We start from the raw sequence: 16,967 nt of genomic DNA on the forward strand, positions 1-16,967 counted from the left end.
GAAATTAAAACTGCTGATCCCCAAGAGAGAAGACAGCACAAGCTGTCCAGTGTCTCCAGAGATTAGCAGGCTGAAGAACTTCTTCAACAAATCCGCTGACGATGTAGAAACGAAGATGTCTGATGACGAGGACCAAGAGTTTGAAGCACGGAAACCGGTTTACAGGAGCATTTCTGTAGAGTTTAACCAGGGAGAGGGTAGCGCGGTGCGGCAGAGGAGGTCTGGTCTCCAAGATATCATGATGAGGGACTTGAGGAGACAAGTACTGGTGAAGCAAGAGTTTAGAAGCAGCGAGAACCTCAGGAATCAATCGCCACAGCTCGGAGGGCCTTCCAAAAATCCTCACAAAATCACAGACCAGAACTCCAACACAAAATCAAATTTCCTTTCATTACCGGGCAACACTGACGGATACGTCACCGTGCCCACTATAGTCATATCCGACGCGGATTCCCACGGTGTTGCCAAAATATCAGATACTTCCAATTATGTAGGGATAAGTAGAAATTGTGATTGTCGAATATGTACCGAGGGTGAGGGGAAATATTTCGTACGAAGTGTTTTAAGTAAGTTGTTCGTTAAAATTGTTTCTTGTAACGTTAGGAAATTGTATTGGGACGAGAATAATAATCTGAATGAGAATGAAATGTACAAGTGTATAATGCATGTGCTGAAATTGATGCTAGGACTATGGCTGCGTCATCTCGACCATAATCAATAGGTTTAATAGGTAAATGCCATCCAATTGAATCCACACAGCATTTTCAACTTTATGTCTTTAGTTTTATGGTCGTTTATTGAATGTACATCAAGAAATTTAAAAATAGTGTCCGCTGAAGTACTACTGTTAAGCATTTGAAAGTTGTTTTATAAGAGTTGGATGAATATTAACCTAAAATGTCACACCTTACAATTCAATGCAGGGTTTTGCGCTCACCTAATCACTGCTGATTTACATAAGCAAATCAAAGTGTCCAATGCTGAGCAAAGGCATCTTCTCACACAGATAAGGTTTGAGCATTAATTACCACGCTTGTCAAACCTTCAAGAAAAGAGTGTACTCCTTTTTAAAAGGCCGGCAACGTACCTGTGACTTTGGTGTTGATCGCTGGCCGTCGAGTGATCGTTTGCTCGTTTACCCCTATTCCATAAAAAAATATTGGTCAAAATTCCCCTTTCATACATTCTTGCATAGTTCCTAGTATCAGTATGAGTGTCACAGCTTGTTTCTATTAAATGTTTAATCTATGACTGCTATGTTAGCGTAAAGAGGTAATATATAAGGTGTTCTAAAAGTATCTGCCACGGCTTTAATGGGAGGTAGTGTTGATTATGAGTAAATTTGTTGTATTTATAAACCTATATTTGAGTATGTTATGAAAGAGCTATCTCCTTCACTGTGTCTGTCGCTTCGTTCGTATTTTGTGAACCGCGTTATACATTTTTTTTTGAGGGGGATCTAATCGCTTGTTCCGCCTTAGGGGATGCGAGAGGTAGTGTCAGACTTTTACTGACTAAAGACACCTCCGTTCCTACTCCTGCTTATCAATCTGGAGCCCCGGTAAACCCGCTAGGCAGTCCGCAAGTGTAGAGTCAATGTTTATTTAACTTCTTTATGTTCTCAAATTTAATTAACTGGTCCGGGGTACGAAATTTCTTCACTATTGTAAGCTTCAAACACAACACTACCTCCCATTAAAGCCGTGGCAGATAATTTTAGAACATCTTATAATATCTTTTTTAGTAATTAGTTTGGCTTTATTTTAGGTATATGTGTGTCTCTGTGATTATTATTTATTTTTTTCTTAAATCTTTTGTTGGGAAGAATTCGTTTTTTTTAATATTATTTTTTTAATTGTTTTGTTGCCCAATCTCACTTTGCGGTTTATATTCGTGTGTTAAACTAAAATACTATTATGAGTTTCTTGGGTGAAGCAAAGAAAATCTAACTGATTTACTTCTGTGTCGTGGGTGCGTTTACAAACATACAATTTCACATACATTTCACTCCTAGAAACAACAATTTGTGGATGACACACAGAATTGTTTGATGACACTGCAGTGCCAATTACCCAGCCACTGGGCCAAACGCGCAGTTAAATTACAATTTACTTAAAAAAAAGGAAAAATTTGAACTACTCAGTTAAAAAATACTCTAGTTTTACAAATCAGGACAAAAAAATTAACACATATTTAAAACATTCCATTTATATCGCTTCGTGAGATTGGGCGTCGTTTTCATAAAAAAAAATAATTGATTTCGAATTGTATTATATAATAGTAAGCCTATTCCATGGGACTTATAACATAACTGGCGAAAAGTGAGTGTTACATTTAAACACCTCTGCCTAACCTTAAGGTGTTATAAAACGCATGATGTTATGTTATTTTAATGTAATGTTAGTTCTTAATACCTATCCTTTATTATCGATATTATTACATCTATATTCTTGTCAATTTTAAACGAATTCCTTGTATTTTACGGGAATTTTTGTGTTATGTATAAATTCCCATTTACACTTTGGGCCACAAAAAGTAGCAACGACTTTTGTATAATTGTTTTTCTTAATGCGTGATTTGAATTAAAAAATATTCTTTATGAAGCTATTTTAAAGTATTAAATGTCTAATTTTATATAGAATAGAAACAGGCGTTTGCGGAAATCCATGGGACACTAACAATACATTCGATTTTTAATTCCATCTACAGATGTATTTTTTAACATGCGGTGTGCAGCACTGCCCTCCCGCCCGCAATTAAATGCTCATGCAGCAGAGGTGCAACATAAAACACACACATAACATGCAATATACCACTCGACATATGTTTCGCTCCTCCACGGAGCATCCTCAGGAGGTGTAGACTCGAATTAGAGCTAAAAATCTAATGTATTGTTAGTGTCTAATTGTAGCATGGAGTGCGGAGTTGTCTATATCAAAAATTGTTTCTAAGTACGTGTAATGGAGCCACTTTTATAGTCGTTATACTTTAGATATGTGTATAAATACGTACTGTACTTGTTTGTGATATGGCAGCGAATGTTTCTATATGTATGTAACTCGTTTATACGTAGGTACTGTTGTTCTAGTGTTAAAGTTTAAAGTGAATTTTCACATTTTAAAATCTTATTTCCATCATTAGGAAGACGTCAACTGCTGAACAAAGGACAGTGTGACTTTATTATAGTTTCATTTATAATTTAGACAAGCTATTGTTTATTAATTTTGACATAAAACAAGTAATGTAAAAAATAATTTCTTGAAGTTTTGTATTTTTTTTTTTTTGCTAAGCACATTACTAATCTTAGACAAAGGTTTTTTTAATGAGTATATTAGAATTTTGATTTGTTTATTAATATATTACACAGATCAATGCTAGAACAACAGTACCAAAACATATGTTAAATGTACCATTTAACAATGGTCGCTTTCTCTATACAACTTGTTCGTGTAAGAGTGCCATCAAAGTTGGTTTAGGGCCAAACAACATATCTACATGTCTCGATATTGGTAGGCGGACATTTTGTATTATCGCTTCATTGCACTATCTAAATAAACGAATAAAAAATATATTTTGTAGTCCGTTAGTAATATTGGACACGTATTTTTATTTAAAAAAAAAAAGAAATATCCACAATTAGTAGTCATATAAGTTTTTAAACTGACATGGTCACTAATACTATCATCAAAACTTAAAAGGGGATATTGTTGTTTGTTCTTGCGAGTTTCCGATATTTCGGCACTGTTGCAAGCGCCATGATCACGGATGAACTGGAGTATATCCTGGCTCGTGATTTGATCATGGCGCTTGCAACAGCGCCGAAATATTGGAAACTCGCAAAAATAAATAAACATGGTAAATATCCCGCTTTAAGTTCTAACGATAGTGTCAGTAGTCATGTTTTAGTTTTTTGTTTACGTCGAGTAAACAGTGACGTCATAGGTCACTCATTTCCCTAAGACAATTCGTTTTATTTCGTCTACAGTTCTAACTGCCTAAATCAGAGACATTCAATGATTACTTAAACTATTTCTTAGTAACGATTTTATTTCGAAAACAGTTGCTAAGGACGTTATTAAGTAACAATTAAATGTCTCCGAGTACGGCATTAAATGATAAATATATAGTTTTATTAATAATTATTTACCCAACATTTTTATTAAGTCAGTAGGTCACAATTTTCTTATGAATCGTTTACTTAAAAATACGTGTCAAATGTTTTTTTCATTATCTTACTAACGGCCTACCTAGAATATTTTTTTCGTGCCCTATCATCATTTCTAATTACATCCACAGCTATCATGCACGCGGCCGGTAATTATGACATTTCCATAATTTTCCAAGTAACATGTAACAAATAAACCTAATTTCGAAAGTAACAAACTAAAATGAAACGTGACTCTAATGGATAAAGTTGCATTTCGTATAAATCTATTTGAGTTACAAGTTTTCCATAAGACCATCAGTATTTTCCACTTATGGCCTAAAAACCTTATTATAAAAAATGATATTAATTATTAATTTATAGTTCTAAACTCCCTCTTTAAAGTATTAAGTTACCAAATAAAAAATAAAAATAAAATAAATAGCCTAAAATTCCAATGTATTTTTCGATTTTCGAGTGTTTGGTAAAAAAAAAAAAACGAAAAATGGTGCTTTGAAAATGCGTTTAAAAACTGCCATCTTAATCATTTGCAGCCATAGCTTTTACGGTGCTAAAATAGCGTTGCTTTATTAAGAGAATACAAGTGGAAATATGTCCCTTAAAATTTCGTCACAAAATACGATTCACTCGAAAATCGCGAAAGGTATTTATTTCACTAGATAATACAAGTAGCACATTGACAATAAGACACGTTTTTAAAAGTACATTTGTGAAACTTTTTAGATGGACTACGACTAGATTAGGTATTAGTTTTGACATAAAAGATGCAGATTGTTATAGAAATAGAGTTGGAACCTTCTACTGTACGAAACGAAATTTCGTTATCAAACGAAATCTAAACGAATTTTCGTTTTTTGAACCCAGTCTACTACTGTTACTGTCGCACTCAGAGACATTTAATGATTACTTAAACTAGTCCTTAGTTATGATTTTTTACCGATCTAAGGATTGAGTTAAGTAATCATTAACTCTGAGTATCGCGGTTAATGTCATATCTTCAAATCTTACTAATTTAAAAAATGGGAATGGTGAAATATGTATACTGTTTAGCATAAATTATTATCAGTTTCATAACGAAATTTCGTTTCGTTAAATTGTAGTAGGTCTCTTGAATACGGGAGGTGTTTTTTCGGATTTACACAAATAGGGATGTTTCTCTGTAGATTTGTTTCGTCTGTATTGTGTTTAGGTAATCGAAACGTTTAGATTTTGTGAAGTACAATTTTGATTTTAATGTTGTATTGTAACATAGCTCAATTTCCTTTGTTTAAACTCGATAAAAGTACTTGTATCTAAAAATCACGGTTTACTCACGTATATTAATGGGGTCTACTAGTTAGATGCAGACGCGGCGACGTGCTTATGATGAAGAGTCCTTCTGTGACTCGAAACTAGTAGAGCTTTTCTCTATTAATATACGTGAGTAAACCGTGATTTTTATTTAATTTAGTATGTCTCACTATAGTTATTATAAAAAAAAAAAAATAGTACTTGTATCAAAAATAAAAATACATAAGACTTTTCCCCTATAAAATAAAGTCCTTTATACAATCGATATAACTTTTCTGAATAGAGTAACTAATTGACTAGTAATACACAATTTTATTTTTCTTGACATTTCTCAAACACAATATAGACTTAACAACAAAAAACATTAAAACGCGATACGTTGATTGGTCAGTTTTAAACATGCATTAATGTCATTGGTGGATTATGTATTTAAACGTCCAATGAACGCATCGGGTTTTAATGCTGTTTCTATGATGTGAAGTGCCTACAGCTCATCACAATTTTTCACATCTATATTATATTTATGACTATAGCAGTTTCTTAGTAGTTTTTAATGGTAATTTATAAATAAATATTATTATCTTATTGTGCTATCTATCTGTATTGTGGGCAAGTTTTTATGCCCGCCAGTGTAGTTTAGATGATCATTCCGTAATTTGTAAGCTGACATTTTTTTTCTTATATATTTTTTTTAAATTCTAGTCACAGTGCAGCTGGGTACTAGATGTTAGGGGTTGAATACTGTGATCGTTAGACGTTTTTGGCGGGAATCGCTTTAAAAAAAGAACACTGTTAAGTTCGAAATTTAAAATTGTATGTGACATTCGATTTTTTTTGTTGTAATTTGAAATTTTTTATTTTATTTTTTATTTTTATTAGGATGGTATAATTATTTGTTTGCGGTTTTCGCCAAAAAGGTCTTTAAATATTGAAAATTTCACTTTTCCACGGGTTATCGGGAACACAGGCACCTTCGTTATCATTTGCCTCGAAATCGTCTAATTTCTTGAATTAATGTTATCACGTAGTGATTTAATATGTTGTAAAGACATTGGTACCTACCTAATGTATAATGTAATATTTATAAGTTGACAGTGTCAAAATAATTATATCATCTGTTTATATTGTATTGGATTCGTTTTATTTTATAACCTTTTTAGAGTGACTTATAAAAAATGGTTCCGTCCTAAGCATTGAGCTCCTCCTAATAGGTTTTTTTACACCACGACGTTGGCAAGAAATTACACAGCCCACCTAATGGTAAATGGCCTATAGACGCTTGCAACACTTGGGGCATTACATTTACTTTGCCGACCCTTAACCTTTTGAACGCCAATGGCATGTATAGATGTCATGCGCAAGCGTGCCCTGTGCGCCACCGACATCTATAGATGCCAAGAAACAGATCACAGAGAAAAACAAAATAAACACATTAAATCATTACTTTCACGTGTTTTATTGATGTATCTTAAGAACTGAATACCCAGTTATTACATAATTGTACACAGTGAACAAAATTGCAATATAGTTATTCTAATATTTGATTGATAAAAACAACTTAAATATCGGCTAAAAAAGCATGTTCTCTCGCGCCAATGGCATGTATACATGCCTACTAGTGATGTAGTGTAATTCAAGTAATATTAAAACTTGAGCTAAATGACTCGCTTATTTTTTGTAATAACTATTAAAAAGTATATATATAACCTTAGTCTCTGAGAAAAAAGGTAAACTCGTGACGTCGTAAGCGCGTGCCGTGTTTTTAAATGCGGGGAAGTTGCAAAAAATATTTTATCTAGTACCTACATTTTAATTGCAAAAATGGCGAGTGAAGAGGTTTATAGTACAGAAGAACTATTGCGCATTCTAGATAATTATAAAATATTTTTGTAGGTTACTATCAACATCAGAATTTTTTGTTATTGATAATAATTATAGATAATATACAATTTAGTTTTAAATTTTACAATTCCAAGACTGTTAGTGAGCATAATGTTTTATAGGTACAATTGTTGATTTTTATATATTTTTAAGTTTCACGTAACCTTTTTCAATTACAAGGCTGTTAATGAGCATAATAAATAAATACGATTGTTGATTTTTTATATTTTTAAGTTTCATGTGACATTTTACAAATACAAGGCAACTATTTTAAGAATATGAAAGTGTATAAATAATATCACTAAAATCTACAGATTTTTTATATACCTATATAGATATTATAGATACCTATTTAGCAGTTTTCAAATTTGATTACCTAATACATAAATGAACTCGATAAGTTACATTATTCAGCTAACTACATCCCTAATCATAAACGAGAGATTAAAAAAAAATGGATAGTTGCCCGCGCCATTGGCATGTATACATGCCAATGGCGCGTAACTGATAGATAATAGTGCTGTAACTTGCTGCAATTTTATATGTATTTTTGTGTCTCAAAAGGTTGATATTTCATTGATAGTTGCTATTAATGTGGTCTTAAGTTTATTACAGTGGGAGATTAGGTTAAATAAATATTCTTTTTATGTTATAAGCAGTTTATTCAAAAAAAAAATCAGACGAAAATTATTACTCACTTTGGTTTATCGATAACATTTTGGAATCCCTAATATTTTCAAGGTTATTTCGTTGAATTTGTGTCTCGGCGTGGAGGGCACGGCGAAGCGTTTATGCTCTGGCGGTCAAAAGGTTAAGGAACCTATTTACTCCCTTCTTGAAGTACCCTGTATCATGTATTGGTTTTATAGTCCCTTTAGTTTTGATGCTGTATTATCGTTGCATTGTTCCTACATATATATAGGTACAACTAGCGGACCCGACAGACGTTGTCCTGTCTACACGTCTTTAATTTGAAAATTTTAAACTTTTTTTAATAAGCTAAAACATTCTGGACCATTTTGATGAAAATTACCTATTATTCAAATGTTATGACAATATCTAACGTCATTAATATTTGACACTGCGATGGTAGCGCCGTCAGTCGGATCCATTGTAAAACATTCCAAAATCAACAACTGCTAATAAATTAAAAATTAATCAATAAAACATTGTCTAGCGGACAAAATTGTGAATCTAAACCATTCTCAGATCCCCTTGAACACACACAAAAAATTTCATCAAAATCGGTCGAGTCGTTTAAGAGAAGTTCAGTGACATACACACGTACAGAAGAATTATATAAAGAATAGCGGACCCGACAGACGTTGTCCTGTCTACACGTCTTTAATTTGAAAATTTTAAATTTTATTAATAAGCTAAAACATTCTGAACCATTTTGATGAAAATTATTATTCAAATGTTATGACAATATCTAACGTCATTAATATTTGACACTGCGATGGTAGCGCCGTCTGTCGTATCCAATGTAAAACATTCCAAAATCAACAACTACTAATTAATTAAAAATGAATTAAAAAAACATTGTCCAGCGGACAAAATTGTGAATCTAAACCATTCTCAGATCCCCTTGAACACACACAAAAAAATTAATCAAAATCGGTCCAGTCGTTTAAGAGAAGTTCAGTGACATACACACGTACAGAAGAATTATATATATAAAGATAGGTAAAAGATCATATAATGTATCAGAGATATTGTAAAAATCATAACGATGCAGTTTCTTGCTCGTTCTTCTCCATTCGAAGCAACACTTTGGAACGAGCGCCTAGCTTCACTGACGGACATAAATGCTATGACGACTTGACTTGATGTATACTCATTCCACAATCAGAGGATCCGTCGGAGAAAATTCCTCTATAAACGCACTTTACAGGACTATTTGGGCTCCAATGTGTGAGCGTATTAAATGGATCCGATGATTTCACAAAATTACTTATTGACTCTAATGTCGGTCACGATTATGTAATGGTACTAACAGGACTACCAAAATCGTGAGTGGCGCCATCTGCTAATAGCAAAAACAATAAAGGAGATTGTCCAAATCTGGCTATTTTTGAACAGGCTGCTCAACAAAAATGTAATTTACCAATAATTTTATTTATATTTTAGTAAATGTCTGATGCTAATAACTTTGTAGGAATTAGCCCTATAAAAAATTCGATTTTTATTGGTATTTGTTATGATAAGACCAAGTCTTTGTAGTAGTTGGCTTTGAATTTGACTTTAGTGCTGCCAATCTGCTGTCAATCTGTTGTGTTTTTCGTCAAAATGACAGATATTATTCGCTTTGTTCTTTTGCATTGTGAGTGTTCTAACTGCAGTTTATTGCGTGGGAAAATACTGAGTAGACACATTAGTAGGAAAACATATTTTATATGAAATATATTATATGAAAATAACACTAAAGGCAGGACAGCCATAAAACATTATTGCTGCAACTGCGTGGTGGGTCATAGAACAGTAGGTTGATGTGCACATATAATAACTATTATTTGGTTTTTGAGCTGGGCAAGGTACCAGAAAATTATTAATCCACCTGCCGAGTTCCTTGACCATATTTTAGTTACATATGAATCGGATTAATAATGCATTTTAATAGAAAAAAATGTTTTATTTCATGCATAACCAGTTTCAATAAAATGTAAAAAAATATCTAAATATAAATCTTGATACAAAACTAAGTTTATGTCTTCATTCTTACTGATATGAACTAATAAATCAAACATATATTATTAGCTGAAGTGCTTGTTCAAAAATAGCCAAAGTCCCATACAAATTGGTCAATCCCCTTTCAACTTAAGTACCTATACCAGATTTTTGTTAATGATTGATTCCTCTGTAAAATAAACACTAGTAAAATATAACTCTCACTTAAAAGACAGTCAAATGCCTACTGTCATGTACATATAACTAAATCAATACATCAATACAACCTGCCTATCACGTCATGTCAATTTCCAAAACTGGCTTGCAACGCACTGACAGCACATCAAGTTACACCTAAACTATTAAACTTTAATAGAATCTCAACCTTATAACAATGATAATAAAGCTGAAATCCCATTGAAGAAATTTAGAAATGAAATAAGGAAAAAGTGTGGTTAAAATTATAACATACATACATCGCCTCGGGGGTATGCCCGTTAACTTTCAAGACAGGTAGAATGTGCGTAAGACAGTTATAGAAATGTATCCATCAATTCTAATTAGACGTCGTAATTGGAGCAGCAATTAGTTATGTTAAATGAGAGATGGAAAGGTAAGGCGCAAAGAAAGGAAAGGAAAGGAGTTGGTAATTTAATGATATCTGATAGAGGAGAAAATGTGCCAATCCTAGATGGTTTGGGATGATACGAAGGTGCGGACTACCTAGTGGGTTACCGGGGATCCGGCTCGAAAAGCGGAAAAAAGCGAAAAAAAAAAAAATGAGACTTAGTTGTTATCTGTCGTGTTTTTCTAATAATATCTTCAAGTTTATTTCGTTGTGGGGTTCACAATCATCTTTTTTACCCCTCAAAGACATTTTTTTTTTTGGGAAGAGAAAATCGTCCAATGACGTCACCCGCCCGCGTGAAACAAGAGTGAGTGTCAGACTCTTACTGACTGAAAACCACGAAGTCACAAAAAAACCTCAAAGACCTTGAGAGGCCATACAGACTTACTTTACTTTGGTAAAAAAAGCTCCGAAACAATGAAGTCTAAAAATGTTTTTTGGACACTACTGTATTCTGGTTTTTAGGTAGTTGCAGTTGTTTAATATGAGTGTTGAACGTAATCAAAATGGATAGGATAGCAATTTAATTTAATATATATTTATTTTTCCACCACATTAGTTTAGATCTAGGTACAGAATTAGGTCTTAAACTAAGCTTATATTAAACAAATAAAGAAACTAGACCTGTGTCATGATAACATTAGCATATAACAGAATATATAATAACGTAATGAATCGCGACTCACGAGCAGACTGAAACGAATCGATTGTTAAACGATTAAGTATAATCGGTTCAGTAGTGCAACTGTATTGGGGCTTTCACATCATTTGGTGGTAGGTAGATAGGTACTTATGTATTTATTGACTGGAATTTGGAATACCTCATTGGTGGAGTGCGCGAGAACCTACGCGCATGTTTAAATAAAAAATAAGTATTTGGTGCTAGTCGACTGGGCTTCTCACAGTTGTGCAGTCTCTTTTTAGGCTTAAGTCATTCTCATGTCAGGCTTCAGTAAGAGTCTGACACTCCCTCTCGCCTCACTCAAGCGGCACAAGTTATTGGATCATTTTACCCCCTCAAAAAAAGGCTTAAGTCATTTTGCTTTAAATTCACCGTGGGAAGTGGAAATTATTGTTTTTTTTCTTCCCTGATTACAAGACAGTTATTCATGTCCCTGAGACTTGCCGGACTTGATTGTCCTGGTTTTATCATGGTTGTATCTACTGTAGATTCTGGTACACAGGAGTTGCAGCGGTCTCGAGAGATTGTGGCGGGCTTGTCCCATAAAAAATGGCACGGAAAGAGAGGTTGTGGCTCCGTCTGTCTCTACGTCGTATCGCCACCAGACACCGTCATAACACATCACAAATGAACCTACGACATCCTAAAAAAAACCTTGGACACCAGACAATAAACAAAAAATAACACCAAATAATTTGGAAAGGCATACGACGTACAATACTTTTCATATTAGTCTCCAGCACTATTGTATGCAAAGTTACAAGTAACCATTTGTCAAGTAAAGTAGGTGTAATGTTATTTAGTTTTTTGTGATTGACGACGCAACGGTAACTTGTTGCAGCCGGTAACTATTTGAGTATTTGGACGCGTTAAATGGGCGCTGTTTTGTGTTATTATGGGTGATACCTTAAGTGTCTTTGGTAATTTTCAATTTATAGGATCTTGAATTTGATTACTGGATGGGGTTGTATACTTTTGAGGTTGTCTGGGCTTTTTGATATCAGATTCTTAATAGACTGTTGGTGAAGCGAAAGAGGTATGTAAGATTCGTAGCAATTGGCGTTCAATTGTCTCTGCCTACCCCCATGGGAGACAGGCGTAAGGTTGTGCATGTATTCTCAATACATTTCTCAGGTTCTGTCGCCTTGTGGTAAAGTAATAAGGGTAAGTATAGCTACTGCTTAAGAACATCGCAAATGTACCTAAGTACCAAATTGCATATAACTGAAAGCATACCTCTTGTTAAGATTTTTGAATCGTATGTTTTTAAGGGGGAAAGTCGTCCAATGCAGAAGGCATTGGGCGACTCGCCTAGGGTGAGGCGAGAGGGAGTGTCAGACTCTTATTAAAAACCACCCCGCTCCTACTCCTATTCTTTGAGGCGAAACCCCGGTAACCCGCGAAGTAGGTTTGGTAACTATGAAAAATTATCTTTTTAAAATACTCAGTTGATGAATATTAAATTGTCGATGTCTTCGATATTACGTAAATGCACTTACAGGTATGCCTTCCAAAAATCGCTTGATATGTTATATAAAAGTATACCATATATTACCTACTTACACACTAATAAATAGGTAACTACACACATAAATACCTGCTTAAAATAATTTCTAATCCGGTAACATTATAGGCTACGATAGACACGTACGGAGTAAATTACATGCCATGCCATACAACAGTCGATATTCATAGCTTCGATATTATAGTGTAGTTCCTACATGTTTGTATCGATAATAAGAGCAGCTCTATCGAGATTATAGAGTCGGAACTATGTCGATAGGACACGAAGAGATTTGTATCTCAGTGTAACTCCGTTATTATTTTTGAATGTCTATTTTATTGATTTTGATCCGGTGTTTTTAAGCCCAAGTCACATAGGGCTTAAACAATTGTGGGACTGCTGTGCAAAGGGTCTCGGGTTCGGTTTCTGGATCAGAACAAAGTATGGGAATAGAGTCTATTTCTTATTTCCAAGCGAGTGCTTGGTCAACGAGACACCTGAATATGTTATAATCACAATGACGAAAAATGGCTGTACCTATGTAAAAACACGTGCAAACATAACAGCTTCAAAGAAAAAGAAACAACTGTGTTTTTTAGTATTTACCAATGTTATCTTTTAAACACGATATCAATTAAAAACACAACGACATTACATCTTATCAAACAAATCAAAATAAAAAGAAAATCACCAAATCGATAAAACTGAAGCGACGTAAAGTATCGATTTAACATTAAACGCATCGATTAGTAAAATCTTGATAGCCTGTGCCAATAAACTGATAATTTGTCAGCCGTTTTACCGTCTCCGGTTGTCCGGTTACCGGGACGATCCGGACCGGTTTTTGGGCAGGTTGTGACATACATTTCAACTTTCTTTGGTTCACAAAAATCGGCCCACGCGTGTGACAACTGCCTTATACGATTGTGCGTTCTATATTTTTTTGTTGCTGATAATATCAAACTTGGACAGCAAGTTAAAAAGGCTGCTGACCTGTAGGAGAAGTCTGTTGTTCAAGAAAGAAGTCGATGACCGGCTGGACCGATTTGGCTAATTTAGGTATTGAATTATTTATGGAAGTCCAGGGCAGGGCAGTCCGACGTGAAACAACGCTGGCGTTGTGTTTCGTTGTGTGAGTGAGGTTACCGGAGGCCCAATTCCCCTCTTCCCAATCCCCGATTCCCGAACAACAACCCTTAAATTCCTAACCCCCAAAAAGCCGGCAACGCACTTGTAACGCCTCTGGTGTTTCACGTGTCCATGGGCGGCGGCGATTGCTTAACATCGTACGTACGGTGATACGTCTGCTCGTTTACGTGTTTCATAAAAAAAGTGACAAAAACATGTTTAAGGCGGTACGAAGTTTGCCGGGTCAGCTAGTAGCTAATAAAAAATAGGTCTTACATTTAACATGGTACACTTCTGCCTAACCTTACAGGGAATAAAAATACGTCACAAAACTACATTATTTGTATAACTTTCTAACAAAAAATACAAGAAAAGCAATAAGATTAGACCTTTTAAATGCCCTTTGGCTTATTTAACACCTTCAAAATGAATCTCTTTTGTACGTCCACACTCACTTGCAAGTCATACATTTAGGAGGTTGCGTAATGACAGACGGACATACAATTATGCAGCGAGTATGTGTCAGGTTATTGATGGATTCCGCCTTTGTGATGTAATAAAATAAGTAGTATGGCACAAGATATATGATCGTTTTTAATTGAAATATTTCGTGTTAATTGGTTAGGAATTTTCGTTGATACAATGATGCAATGTCGTTTAAAATTATTCGTAGGTTTTCAGTACATAATAATTTGTAGGCTACGCTAAATTATCCTAGCTGCGGACTACCTAGCGGGTTTACAGGGGCTCCGGCTCGAAAAGCAGGAGTAGGGACGGGGTGGTTTTTAGTCATTTAGAGTCTGAATCTCCTTCACTCCTCGCCGAAGGCGGAGAAGTCAGTCGATGATAAAAAAGGCTACGCTAAATTAGTAGAATCCTAGCTCCTGCCAGCGACTTTTTACGCATAAATAGGGTGATTCCCGTTTTACCCGTATTCCCGCAGGAATTCCTCTCTTAGTGCTCCCTTACACTCCTTCAGCTGAATAGAATTTTAAAATGGTCAGCCGTATCTGTCCCCCACGGTACATAGGTAACGGTTTCATCATTATTCCTAATTGCCTTACAGAATATTTAAAACCGACATCACGTTTAATTGACTAATTGATGAATTAACAAACTATAAACACTCTACGTCCATAGACAGTTAAATCACAGATAATAAAAATAAAACCATAGAGAAATCTTTAATAGTCTCAATAAAAATAGTTTCGTAGTGGAAAAATGTCGTTTAAGTTAAAATATTCGATTTGTAACAAGTTTGTGAAGAGGCCAGACAGGTTGGGGCTTCGGTATTTTTACTATGGAGTCCAATTAATAGTGGGTCGTTGCTATAGTGGTTACAGGTAATAGGCGAGATTTAGATACGATTCTAGGTCTGGTTATGAATGGTTTTTGAACCTAAACAGAACCTGATTTAAAGTATTTATATTGAAGTTTGTTAAATTTTTAAATCTTTAAAAAAATACTATGCTAAAAACCGCATCCAAATCGGTTCAGTCAAACGTAAGATTATCGCGCACAAACAAACATATATACATACATGTCAAACTGGGAACTTCCTTTGTTGAAGTCTAACTAATTAAACTATTGAAGTAGAGTCGAACTTCAAACCTGACTAACATCAAGTTATTCCCGGAGCTGCGGATTGCGGCTCCTGCTTAAAAAGCAGTTGTAGGAACGGGGTAGTTTTTAGTCAGTAAGAGTCTGATACTCCCCCTCACCTCGCCCAAGGTAGGCATTGGATGATTTTTAAAAAAAAAGACAATAAGTTATTCATAGATACCACACACATAACATATAACATACATATACACGAAAAAGTAAGCAAAGCACAGGTGAACAGTGAACTTATAATAAGTTAGCTTGTCTCATTGTAACAAATAGCCTATTGCCAAACACCATAATACACATTTCCGAACCAATACCCAACAATTTATAAATCATAAATACCAAATAAATAACATAATAATAAATCGTAATAACCAGGACAATCAAAGCACTCAACTTACATTATTACATAAAAACACCTCTACCTATGCTTACCTCACATCTCGTTAGATACATTTCGGTTAGTTTGCCAAACTCTTGGCACGCATGAATGTGGAATAGTTAGGTGGAGCGTAGAGAGGTGTTCTTACAAGTATCGGGGACGCGAGATGTCGTGTACGGTGGGCGAGTGGTCTTGATACTTGCATGGTTTGAAAAATTAAGGTTTTTTTTCACTAGTTGGGTATGGTTGAAAGAGATTATTGTTATATACCGGGCATGATTCTATTCTATAAATTACAATTATGTTTAGTCCGAAAAGCCACTACATTTTATATTATGATAATCCTAATAATATGAATAGGGGATTCGCTAAGACGTGTTCTGTATCCTTAATACGAGTCGGCTTTACGTTGGACGAAAACGAAACAAGAGCGCGATTCGCACTCTGAATGGCCGGCGCGAATGAACCAACTAATCGGGACGCGAAGTTTAGTAAAGGTATTTAGATACCTCTTTGATAAATTTAGAGCTAATACAGCGCTTACATGCTATAAAGTCGATAAATGATATATTTTCAAGTAACTGTCACTTTTAATGAAATTATGACTTTAGTTACTTGTTGCAATCAGTTAAATTGGTTTAGGCTTTGAAGCGTACAAAGAGAACATGTTTGTTATCACGATTATTACTTGCAAGATACAAGACTTTACACTCTAATTATTTTGCTTTTAGTAAAATTGACATATTTGTTACAAACTTTTTTTTAAATTACTACTTAATCAGATCAACGGGCCATGGACGGATATGTTTATCCGTCCGTTGAAACTACTGAACGGATTTTGATGAAATTTGGTATACAGACAGGGTATGAGCTGACTTGGGTGATAGGATACTTTTTATCCCAGGGAGACGTGGGCATAGCTGCTGGTAGAAACTATTATTACAAACGCGCCAGCAATCCTTGGTAATCTCCATATACGGCATATACCTTATTGATTATAGTCTACTCTAATCTAATTACTATTATTTTTCT

This window comes from Spodoptera frugiperda, chromosome 11, assembly GCF_023101765.2.
Source record: "Spodoptera frugiperda isolate SF20-4 chromosome 11, AGI-APGP_CSIRO_Sfru_2.0, whole genome shotgun sequence".
Classification (NCBI taxonomy): Eukaryota; Metazoa; Arthropoda; class Insecta; order Lepidoptera; family Noctuidae; genus Spodoptera; species Spodoptera frugiperda.